Source organism: Lepus europaeus, chromosome 10 (assembly GCF_033115175.1).
Source record: "Lepus europaeus isolate LE1 chromosome 10, mLepTim1.pri, whole genome shotgun sequence".
NCBI lineage: Eukaryota > Metazoa > Chordata > Mammalia > Lagomorpha > Leporidae > Lepus > Lepus europaeus.
In genome coordinates, this window is record NC_084836.1 from 77,342,564 (window position 1) to 77,353,918 (window position 11,355).

The window sequence follows — 11,355 nt, forward strand, 5'->3', positions numbered from 1 at the left end:
GCCAGCACTGCAGGCTGAGGCTTAGTCTACTATGCCACAGCACTGCTCCTGTCTTACTTTTTTGATGTGTACATTTATGTGTTCTTTGTCAGACTATGTTGAAGGTTTTTATTTAATGAATACAAGTTTCATATGTACAGCTTTTAGGGATATAGTGTTTCTTCCCCCCATTCCTGCCCTCCTACCTCTACTCACATCCCACCTCCCACTCCCTCCCCAATTCCATTTTCCATTAAGATTCATTTTTAATTGACTTTATATACTGAAGATCAACTCTATACTCAGTAGAGATTTCAACTATTTGCACCCACACAGTCACACAAAGTATCACGTACAGTTTGAAGACAAGTTTTACCATTGATTCTTAGAGCACACTTCATTAAATACAGAAGTCCAACATGGGGAGCAAGTGTTGTTGATTTAACAAAAGACTCTCTTATTTATAACGTCAATGATCACCCAAGGCTCGTGACATGAGCTGTCAAGGCTATGGAAGTCTTCTGAGTCCACAAACTCCATCTGTTTTTAGACAGGACCCTATGCAGAGTGGAAGTTCTCTCCTCCCTTCAGAGGAAAGTACATCCTTCTTTGATGGCCCTTTCTTTCCACTGGGGTCTCACAGAGATCTTTCAAGGAGAACCATTTTTGCCACCATGCTTTCTATGCGTGAAATGCTCTCATGGTATTTTCAGTCAGATCAGAATGCCTTAGGGGCTGATTCTCAGGTCAGAGTACTGTTTAGGGCGTTTGTCATTCTATGAGTCTGCTGTGTGCACTGCTTCCCATGTTGGAACATTCTCTCCTTTATAATTCTATATTTATTACCAGGCACTCGGTCTTATTTATATGATCCCTTTGACTTATGGTCTATTTATATGATCAATTCCATACTTAATACGATCACTTTATCACATAAGATGGGATTAGTGCCACACAGCTAGAAGGGATTTGGAGCCCCATGGCAAGTTTTTAGCTTCACCCTTAGGGGTTAGTCTGTGGGAATGTGTGAGGATTTGTATGGCTCCTCACCCTCTCTTTCCCACTCTTGTTTTTAACTGGGATCTATTTTCCATTGACTTAATATATCTATGATTAATTCTATGTTAAGTAAGGACTTCAACCAATGGTATTAAGTAGAGAAACAAAAGAACAAAAAAAAAATAAATAAAATGAAATAATAAACTGTTCCACGACAGTCAAGATAAGGGCTGTTCAAGTAACTGCCTCTCATAATGTCAGTTTCAAAACTATGGAACGCTTCCCAAATCTGCATGTCATCCTTGGGCACGGGCCATGCTAATCCTCTCTGTATTGTTCCAGTTTTAGTAGATGTGCTGCTGAAACGAGCACTCTCTCTAACTTTTTAAATGCACTTTAGACATCAGGGTACTTCAAGAAGTTTGCAGAAAGTAATAGAAGTAAAATATAAGCTTATTTTTGAAGAAAAATACTGAAATGTATGCAGAGTTTTTTGTCATAATATTCACATTCAAGAACATTTTGAAGACCACGTGTGTATGCATGGATATTTCTTGGCACCAAAATGAACTTTTCCTTTTTTTTTTTTAAAGATTCATTTATCTATTGAAAGGCAAAGTGAGTGAGTGAAAGAGAGAGAGAGAGAGAGAGAGAGAGAGAGATCTTTCATCTGTTGATTCACTTCACGATGGCCACAATGGCTGGACCTGGGCCAATCTGAAGCCACAAGCTTCTTCTGGGTCTCCCACATGGTCATTAGCAGGCAATTGAATGGGAAGTGGAGCAGTCAGGTCTCGAACCAACGCCAATATGGCAGGCCAGCATCACAAGCTGCAGCTGTACCTGCTATACCACAGTTCTCGTCCCATAAACTTGTCTTTTAATGCTGTTTTCCATAACATTCACAAGTGCCCTAAAATACATACATATATATATATATGCGTATATTTATAAATATATGTATTAATATATACTGACCTGGTCATCTTGCTATGGGGATAGAAATTCTGTGTGATCATCTCTCCCCCACAAGAAGCAAAGCCTGTTAACACAATTTCAGCCATATGCAAAAGTCTGGCTTTGAGTCCTGGGTTGCTGACTTCTTTTCCCTTTGCAGATGGGGCTGGGCATTGTCCTTCCTCTAATGGAATTGCTCCAGACATCCAAAGCTTACTCCTGTGTATCCCTATGTACACACAGATGTGCTATTTCAAAGTGCAGGGGCTCCTGCTTTCTTGGCTTGCAGCTCCTCTTCCTCACCCTTCCTTCCTGAGATTGTCCTGTTTGTCTATACTTTATGCATTCTCCAGAGGCTTCCCTGAGCCCCTACCCATCAGCAGTTTTCCACCTGTGGTTCTGGGCATGCTCTTAACCATGAAAGGGTCTTCTTGCAACAAGCTCTTGTTTGTTTGCTTGTTTAAAATATCCTTTATTTTCTCAAAGCTAATAAGTGCATTACAGGAAACTTACAAACACAAGAAGCAAAGAACAAAGTCATCTGCAATCACAAGCAGTTGAGTTCAACATGTCCTTTTGTGTCCTGTGCATGCACACATAAAATCCACATTTATATGACTGAGATATAGTATGTACACATCATGATTTTTCACACTTCAAGAATATTTACCAATTCCAAATCACAAAGCTGGAAAGAGTATGTTGATAACCAAAAATATACTACATAAACTCAGTCTTTTAGCAAAAACTAATTGATTTCCTTGGAAACAAAAATTTTGTACAAGACAAAAACAGTAACAGGCCTCTAAATACAAGTTTTGGCCAAGTTACAGTTAAGACACTGCATTCCCTTACTGCCCTACACTGATAAACATAGCAACATGTTCTGTGTGTTCTGTTTCTAAGATAACTGTTCTTTTTCTAAGGGAATTCATGACCACATTGGTATTATAAAAATATTATCAAAAAGGCATGTTGGCCGGCACCGTGGCTCAATAGGCTAATCCTCTGCCTGCAGCGCCAGCACACCAGGTTCTAGTCCCGGTTGGGGTGCCGGATTCTGTCCCAGTTGCTCCTCTTCCAGTCCAGGTCTCTGCTGTGGCCCGGGAGTACAGTGGAGGATAGCCCAAGTGCTTGGGCCCTGCACCCGCATGGGAGACCAGGAGGAGGCGTCCACCATTCCAGTGACTATGCCCAGGACTGTGATATCTCCCTCCCAAAGGAAGGCTAGCAAGGTCACTCCCAGAAGACTTCCTTCCTAAAAACTACTAAGAGGGGTGTTTATACAGGCATTATCTTATTACCTCTACTTTGAATATACATTGGGCATTATTAGGACATATGTATCTTTAATACACAGCAGTATCAATTAAAATGCATATATATGTATATATATATATATATATATATATATATAACAATGGACAATTGGAACAATCTAACAGGAAGGAAACTGTTCTATGCATACTGCCTCACAACCACACCCCCGACACCCACCACCCAGTGACTTCAGCATTCTCTCCAAGACATCAAGTTGAATGCCATTCCCAAAATGCAACCACTCCTATGAAATTACAAACTACTTAAACAGGTGTTACTTTTAAACACCTGGAGACCAGATGCTTCTAGTAAGGGCTTCAGTTTCCCACTAAACACACAATAGCCCCTAAAATACCCACACATGTAACAAAGGCTCTAATGGGAGCGTCTTCTCAACAAGAACATTCTGGATATTCTTTAATATCTGCAGACTAGATATTGTAAAATTAGGACTCTTTGTCCCATACATACACAAAATATAAAAAACAGCCAGCTTAATCAAATGCATGTAACATATAGGGCAGTAGGCAAGCTCTCATTTTCTAGTACACAGTAGCAAAAACACGGTTTGTAATCTCTTCCCACACAGCTCCCTAAACCCAACCAACAAAGTACAACAGAGTATACTCTTCATAAAACTGGCTCACCAATTCCACTTCCAAGGTTCCCTACCACATTTTTTTTTTGACAGGCAGAGTGGACAGTGAGAGAGAGAGACAGAGAGAAAGGTCTTCCTTTGCCGTTGGTTCACCCTCCAATGGCCGCCGCGGTAGGCGCGCTGCAGCTGGGGCACCGCGCTGATCCGATGGCAGGAGCCAGGTGCCTATCCTGGTCTCCCATGGGGTGCAGGGCCCAAGCACTTGAGCCATCCTCCACTGCACTCCCTGGCCACAGTAGAGAGCTGGCCTGGAAGAGGGGCAGCCGGGACAGAACCGGCGCCCCGACCGGGACTAGAACCCGGTGTGCCGGCGCCGCAACCTACCACATTTTAAAAGCTATTTAGGAAAGTGCTAATCCACTGATCCTACTTTTAAAAACGCCAAGCACTTCTAACATCTCAGTCACTAGATAGTTCACATGGAGATCTTCAAAAAGTTCCTGGAAAATACTTGCCAAGAAAAGGCTATACGGGGTTTTATATTTTGCACCAAAACAAACATCTTTTGACATCATTTTCCATGAACTTTCTGAACAACTAACATATAAGGACAAGCCCATTAAGAAGACAACAACTTTACACAAAATTGCACAAATGTTAAGGGCTATGATCTCAGGTATCATCTAAATGTGTTCATTTTGGTCAGCAACCCCTCCGACTGCCTTCTCCCTGGCCACACCAGCATCCAGTGGCGCCCAGCCCGCCCACCCCGGCCCATGGTCACTCACCACTCTGCCGCCTTCATCTCGTGGGTCTTTGCTCACTTCTGGGCTGCTCTTCTCACTTCCTTTTGCCGAGGCCTTGGTCCAGTCCATCTTCCCAGGCCCAGTGAGGTGTCGGCCAGCTGGGACACTGCGCTCACCCCAGGCCCTGCATCCACAAGGCCCCAAGGCTGGGAGACCACGCCCCACTTGTGCAGTAGAGCCCGCCTCGCCTGCTCGGCCCTGGAGCTGCCAATGGCCTAAGCAGCCTGGCCGCACGTGCACAACAAGGGCTATCACTCTCCAAGACTAACCACCCATGCACACACAGGGATACACGGACACATGCACACACAACACATGCACCCCACATGCATCACACACACACATACACACATGCAGAGAGAAAACACACGCACAGACTGAGACACCACACTTACACCCCCCCACAGACTGAGACACCACACATAAACACTTAAACACACACACTCACTCATGCACTGACACACAGACACACAAACATGAACACATGCACATACGCACACCCTCCCAAAGACACCACACAGACACACATGCACACAACCCACACAGACTCACAGACATCAGACATACCCACATGCATACACAGATGCACACACACATCCCACAACATACACACGCTTGGAAAGTCCACATGTGTAGTGTTTACAGATGGCGTAACAAACATTCATCCAAAAGTCATTTACAGTCATTTATACTCATTTCCTATGAATTTCAACAGAAATTATATAAAATACAAGGATTTTATGACCTTGTCATACACTGACAATCTCTTGAACATCTAGAAACAAGCAAAAATTAAGGGACCGATTTCATTACTTCTACATTTCACCTAGGACTGTTCAAGAACCAAGGGGTGCGCACAAGACCTGTGATGTTTCTCACTCTCGCCTATGGTACCTCGGTGGCCTCTGTCCATCCAGGACCCTGGATGCAGCCACAGCAGTTGCTTTGAAAAGGCCAAGTGGGATGGCCGGCGCTGCAGCTCACTAGGCTAATTCCTCCACCTGTGGTGCTGGCACACTGGATTCTAGTCCCAGTCGGGGCGCCGGATTCTGTCCCGGTTGCCCCTCTTCCAGGCCAGCTTTCTGCTGTGGCCCGGGAGGGCAGTGGAGGATGGCCCAAGTGGTTGGGCCCTTCACCCCATGGGAGACCAGGAGAAGCACCTGGTTCTTGGCTTCGGATCAGCGCAGTGCGCTGGCCGCAGCGCGGCGGCCATTGGAGGGTGAACCAACGGCAAAGGAAGACCTTTTTCTCTGTCTCTCACTGTCCACTCTGCCTGTCAAAAAAAAAAAAAAAAAAAAAAAGGAAAGGCCGAGTGGGAAAGCAGAGAGTGGCTTCTGCATTGACACATGCAGGCCTCCAGACAACAGCCCGCCCATCCTCCCAAGGGCCGCGGGCTTCTTGGATAGCCTTCTCCCTGCACACACCAGTGTCCAGCGGCGCCCAGCCTGTCCACCCCAGCCCATGGCCACTCACCACTCTGCCGCCGTCGTCCTGCAGGGGCTCTGCTCACTTCCTGGCTGCTCTGCTCACTTCCCTTTGCCGAGGCTTCGGTCCAGTCCATTTTCCCAGGCCCAGTGAGGTGTTGACCAGCTGGGCCACCGTGCTCAGCCCAGGCCCTGCATCTGTGAGGCCCCAAGGCCAGAGGACCAGGCCGCGCTTTCACAGTAGAGTCCGCCTTGCCTGCTCGGCCCTGGAGCTGCCAATGGCCTCCTTGGCCTGCCAGCGCCTGCCAGGCTCCTCGCCTGGCCACATGCACACACCAAGGCCCATGGTCCCTGCACAGCACCCAGTAGGACTGGAGCAGTCATTTGCAAATGCTGCCAAACTGCCAAGTACAGCATCACTCTCTAGACTAACCACACATGCACACACAGGAATACACCTACCCATCACACACAACACAGCCACCTCACACACATCACACACACACACACACACACATGCACAACAAATGCACAGACTCAGACACCACATATACACCCCCCCACAGACTCAGAGACACCACACATACACATATGCACACACACTCACCCATGCATTGATACACAGACACACAAACATGAACACATGCACACACACACACCCTCCCCCCCACACAGACACCACACAGACACACAGGTGCACAGTCACATATGCACACAACCGACACAGACTTACAGACAGCACATGTACCCACATGCACACACAGATTCACATACACATGCACACACAGATGCACACACACATACCACAACATACACACACTTGGAAAGCCTACATGTGTACGTTGATTGTATTGAATCAACTTAATCAATAAACTACTCTTCTGAATAGAGTCTATCTTTAAATAGCTTAGGGTCATGAGCTTCTTGGTTGGGTAATAATTTTATAGCTTTTGTTTTGGCTGGGTTGTTTGTTGGGATAGGGGAAGATGATATACCCTATGTTCTCCCTGATCTGTGATAACTCTTAGAGCCCCAAAACGTTCATTTATAGAACTGAAATCGACACTGTGAGAAGCAATGTCTTTGAGCAGCCCTTGTCCTGACTGCGGAGGAACAGTCACATTTTTGGTCTTGAAGAATGATGATGATATTAACCAACATCAGAGGATAGCATGGTTTCTGTTGGACTAGAGCTACTTGTCAGACATTTAGTGGAGATTTCAGTAAACAGGAGGACGTAAGTCTGCAGTTCAAGGGTGCAGGGTTGGAAATGGCTAAAGACAGTATTTCAAATAACCATTTAGGAATACTGTAACTGGAGGAGAGATCAGAGACTAAGGTGTAAATCCTGGAAAACCTCAAAACTCATAGCTGATAAGAAAAGGACCAGTAAAGGAGTTGAGAAAGAACAGCCATGAGACAAACAATGTAAAGCAAAAGCCTTGGGAGAAGTACAGAGAACTGACCATGAGATTTAGCACAGCAGAGAGGCAATAGCATCTATGAGCACATAATCTAAGGCAATATAATCTAAGATCACGGCTCCACCTCTAACTAGCTGCAATGGCCTTGGGCGAGTTACTTAGCCTGTGCTTCAGAGTCATCAGTCAAAGGAACCACAACAGTACCTATCTCAAATTACAATGAGGATTCATAAATAAGTGTAAGGAGCTTAGGACAGTCCAGATACAGAGCAGGCATGATATAGTGTTTTCTGCTACTGCTATTATTATTACAGATAATTAGCAAAACTTTCAGTTGAATTAAAGAGAATGGGGGGTGTGGCATAGCGGGTTAAGCTGCCACCTGCAATGCTGACATCCCATATGGGTTCTAATTTGAGACCCAGCAGGTACACTTCTGATCCAGCTCTCTGCTATAGCCTGGGAAAGCAACAGAAGATGGCCCAAGTGCTTAGGCCCCTGCACCCATGTGGGAGACCAGGGAAGAAGCTCCTGGCTCCTGGCTTTGTATTGGCCCAGCTCCAGCTGTTGTAACCATCTGGGGAGCAAACCAGTGGATAGAAGATCTCTCTCTGCCTCTGCCTCTCTGTAACTCTGCCTTGCAAATAAATAAATAAATCTTTAGAAAGAAAAAGAATAGGAGAGAAGTGAGAATGGAGATAGCAAGTGCAGACACTTCTTGAATTTGCTGTAAAGGACAGCAGAAAGAAGCGCAGTCATTGCAAGGGGACAGTAGGTTCAAATGGGGAGAAAACATTTGATTCTATTATTAAGCAAATGACTTTCTTTTTTTTGAGAAACAATATGAGTAAAGAATGGAATTTTTAACTAGAATTTTTTTCTTTTCTAAGTTTATGAAGCACTACACAGGAAAGAGAAAGAACTGCCTGGTGGTGGGGGGAGTGTGGTGGACGTGATGGTGCCAGAGTCAGGAAGGGTAAGTGAGCTGACCAGATGGTGTGGAGACATTTCTGATCACTCTTTATCTTTCAGGTCTATCTTGCTGTTTCCAGTGTCTATGTTATTAGATTGGGAAATGTTTGTTCATCCTCACTCAGAGGAATGCCATGTACCTATCTGAAAATATCCTTGTATTGTCTCACCTGTGAGAGAGATTTTCTCTGGGTAGAGTTCCAGGTAGGCAGTTAGTTTCACTGAAGACTTGATTTGAATGAATTCTCACTTTAATTGTTGGTGTTCAGAAGTCAGCTGTCAGTCTGCCACTTTTCTGAAAGCAATCCTTTGTGTTTTAAATAAACATTTTAATTGAAGGATGGCATTAAATATAGAAAAGCATGCGAATCCTAAGTGTACAGTTTAGTTGTCAGAAACCGATCACACTGTGTAATTACCATCCAGAGATACAATGCACATCATCAGGTACTGTAGTCACCTTTAGGACCCTCTCTAATATTCACTTCTGGAGAGTTTATTAATTGGCCTTTCATATTTAGCTCTGCCATCTATCTAGAGACAATTTCACATACATTAAAGTTAGGATTCATTTTTCTTCTCTATATGGATACACAGTTGACTCATCTATTAAAATGCCTCTAGGGTTCGCACGGTGGCATGGTGGCCTAGGACACTGCCTGTGGCGTTGGCATTCCATATGGGCACCGGTTTGTGTCCAGGCTGCTCTTCCGATCCAGCTCTCTGCTGTGGCCTGGGAAAATAGTAGAAGATAGCCCAAGTGCTTGGGTCCCTGTACCTGGAGGAAGCTCTGGCTCCTGGCTTCAGATCGGCTCAGCTCCAGCCATTGTGGGCATCTGGGAAGTGAACCAGCAGATGGAAGTTTCTGTCTCTCCCTATCTGTAACTCTACTTCTCAAATAAATAAATAAATAAAAGCTTTAAAATAAACACATAAAACACCTCTATTTCTCCATTGTTACATAGCTATCCTTTTCATAAATCAAGTATATATATAAACCAAGTACATATATATGTACATAAACATATATATATAAACTTATATATAAGTTTATGAAGCAGTACATAGGGAAAAGAAAGAACTGGCTGGAAATCCACACAAAGTTTTTATACAAAATGCATCTTCTATGAATTCTATGAATTTTCCTTATTTCACTAACTACACTTGCAGTAAGATGTAAAACAACCGTGGTAACAGCACTCATACTTGTCTCATGTATGACCTTAAGGGAAAGCTTACAGTATTTAACTGCTTAATATGATAAAGATTATGGGTTTTGTTTTTTGCAGAAAATACCTATTTTTCTCAGGAGCAGATACTGTTAGCAATTATCTTTTCTATATATATTATACTGTTTCCCTTTTATTCAATTAATGTGGTTAAATTATACATACTGATTTTTGGATGTTAAATCTTATTGTTTATAAAAGGAACCTGATTTGTGATATATTACCCTTTTTATATACTGTTGGACTATTACCAGCTAATATTTTGTTCAGGATTTTTGCAACTCTATACATGACACAGATTGATGGTTTTTGGTATCTTTGTAGATTCAGAAATCACAGTCATGCTGGTTGCATAAAACAACCTAGGAAGCACTCTTTATTGTCCTTTCTCTTTAGAAGAGTTTTATGTAAAATTGATAATATTTTTTCCTCGAAAATTTGGAAGAATTCCTTGGGCCTGGAATGTTCTTTGTGGGAAGTATTTTAATATGGATTTAATTGTTTTAACAGAAATTTATCAGATTTTCTATTTCTTCTTTACAGGTTTTGGAAAACTGCTTTTTTATAGAGTTTTTTCGTTTTATTGAGATTTTTAATTTTACTGGCATAACGTTGAACATAATACTCATTTTATCTTGTTAAAAAATCACTAGGATTTCTGATATTTGTAATTTGTGCCTTCTTTCCTCTTTTGATCAGTCTAACCAAGCACTTTATTTATTTTTTTTTTGTGCAATTCGATGGATGTTTTATTTCATAATACAATTGTTTTTGTTTTTGTTTTTGTTTTTTTGACAGAGAGAGAGAGAGAAAGGTCTTCCTTTTTGCCGTTGGTTCACCATCCAATGGCCGCTGAGGCCGGCGCATCGTGCTGATCCGAAGCCAGGAGCCAGGTGCTTCTCCTGGTCTCCCATAGGGGTGCAGGGACCATGCACTTGGGCCATCCTCCACTGCACTCCCGGGCCACAACAGAGAGCTGGACTGGAAGAGGAGCAACCGGGACAGAATCCGGCGCCCCAACCGGGACTGGAACCCGGTGTGCTGGCACCGCAAGGCGGAGGATTAGCCTAGTGAGCTACAGCGCCGGCCTCATAATAGTTTTAAAGAGCAACCCCACAAGCCAAGTTAAAAGACAAACCGGGAAGAAACATTTTACAGCTGGTATTATGGACAAAGAACGAATTCCCCCCAAACAGAAAGAGCTCCTAGACATGGCCGAAAAGACCAGCAACTCAGCAGAAAAATGAAGCGAGGGCAGAGTTCCCGCACAAGGAAACACAGCTGCCCCTCAACACGTGACCAGAGGCCCGGCCTTGCTCGGGGTAAGGTAAAGCCCGAAGGCCTCTTCTCACAGGCCCCTGACCACCGCGGTGGGGGAATTCTGACGGCGGTGCTGGCTTTTCACTGCCTGCAGCCGCCCTGGGCCCCTGAGGAGCCAGTGTCCCGGCGCACTGCTCCTGGTCGCCCACAGCGGAGCCTCGGCTGGCCCATCTGACTCTGTGCGCCCGCCTCACGCAACACGGGCCTCGAGGCGGTCTCAAAGCCGCCATTTTCGACATCCTCCTCTTCGACCCGAGTTGCAAACGTGGAAAGCAGGGACATGGGAAGGAGGGCATTAGCCGGGCTGCGGCCAGGGGCAGGGGCTCC

At 44.4% G+C, this 11,355-nt stretch overlaps 1 non-coding gene across 1 annotated transcript; it reads right to left on the reverse strand.

Moving 5' to 3' along the window:
* Nucleotides 1-1,243: 1,243 nt before the first annotated feature.
* LOC133769220 (U6 spliceosomal RNA) lies at nt 1,244-1,350 on the reverse strand. Its single transcript, XR_009867122.1, has one exon. It is a non-coding gene; the product is annotated as a U6 spliceosomal RNA (small nuclear RNA).
* Nucleotides 1,351-11,355: the final 10,005 nt, after the last annotated feature.